This window comes from Zingiber officinale, chromosome 4A, assembly GCF_018446385.1.
Source record: "Zingiber officinale cultivar Zhangliang chromosome 4A, Zo_v1.1, whole genome shotgun sequence".
NCBI classification, from domain to species: Eukaryota; Viridiplantae; Streptophyta; class Magnoliopsida; order Zingiberales; family Zingiberaceae; genus Zingiber; species Zingiber officinale.
In genome coordinates, this window is record NC_055992.1 from 61,857,892 (window position 1) to 61,859,163 (window position 1,272).

At 44.4% G+C, this 1,272-nt stretch overlaps 1 pseudogene; it reads left to right on the plus strand.

Annotated features, from left to right (window-relative positions):
* Nucleotides 1-707: 707 nt before the first annotated feature.
* LOC121973981 lies at nucleotides 708-779 on the plus strand (annotated as a pseudogene).
* Nucleotides 780-1,272: the final 493 nt, after the last annotated feature.

Genomic DNA, 1,272 nt, shown 5'->3' on the forward strand with positions numbered 1-1,272 from the left:
TATCTTCTAGTGTTTTTCAGAGTTTTCCAGCCTTTGAGTCAGTTGTTTGATCTCGTTCCTCTTCTCCTTTTTCTCTAAGAGAGCTTCCTCAAGCATCTTTTTAATCCTATACAGTTGTGAAGGTTGTTGTTGTTGATAGGTCTGTTGTCCAGATTGGTGGCTCCGTTGCCGAGGCTGATAATTCTGATGTGCTGGTCCTTGATCCTGATTATTCCGGTATAAGAAATTGGGATGATTCCTTCATCCAGGGTTGTATGTATTGGAGTACGGATTATTTTGCCTCTGATTGTAGTTGGTTATTGCATCACACTGCTCAAGTTGGTTCATCTGTGCCTATATTGGCCTAAAGGGGCAGGTGTCTTTAGCGTGATCCATACCTCCACAAGTGTTGTAAACACATGCTATTACATTAGCTGTGTTGTTCCCTATGGCTTCAAATTTCTTGGTCAGAGCGTCCAACTTTGCAGACATCAGTATAACTACATCTACGTCGAATTTCCCTGACGCTTTAAATTGGATTCCCCGTAAAAGAGCCACTGGATCTTTCAGATGCCTATTGAAGGTGGTTCTACACCACATTCTCTATGATCTCTTCAGCTTCATCGAGGCTTTTGTTCATCAGTGCTCCTCCTACTGCAGAATCAAGAGATACCTTCGTGTGATAATTTATCCCATTGTAGAAGGTGTGCAGAACCAACCATTTTTCAAGGCCATGATGGAGGCACTGTCTTAGCATACTCTTGAATCTGTCCCACGCTTCAAATAATGATTCTGAGTCTATCTGTTTAAAGCTGGCAATTAGGTTCCTCATGTGAGCAGTTTTGCTGGGTGGGTAGAACTTATCTAGAAACTTCTACTCACACTGCTCCCAGGATGATATGTTGTTTACTGGAAGGGAGTTCAGCCATTGCTTGACTCTGTCTTTCAGGAAAAACCCCAAAGAGAAGTAGTCTGACTGATTCTGGAGGGACCCCGTTCACCTTCATAGTGACACAGATCTCGTAGAATAGCTCTAGGTGGTGGTTTGGGTCCTCATGTGGTCCTCCTCCGAATTGATTTTGATGGACCATGTGGATTACTGCAGGAACTCCGCCCATGATGACCAGTCATGGCCGGTCCCAAGCCCGGATAAAGGAGGAGGGTTGCGTTAGGTTGCCAGCCAGCGTCAAACTATGGCAAAATTTCATGAATGAATCCATTAAACTATTGTGCTAATGCTAGGTTGTTCCTCGGAAGGAACGCGTTGCAGGGTCCGACTGTAACGTCTCGACA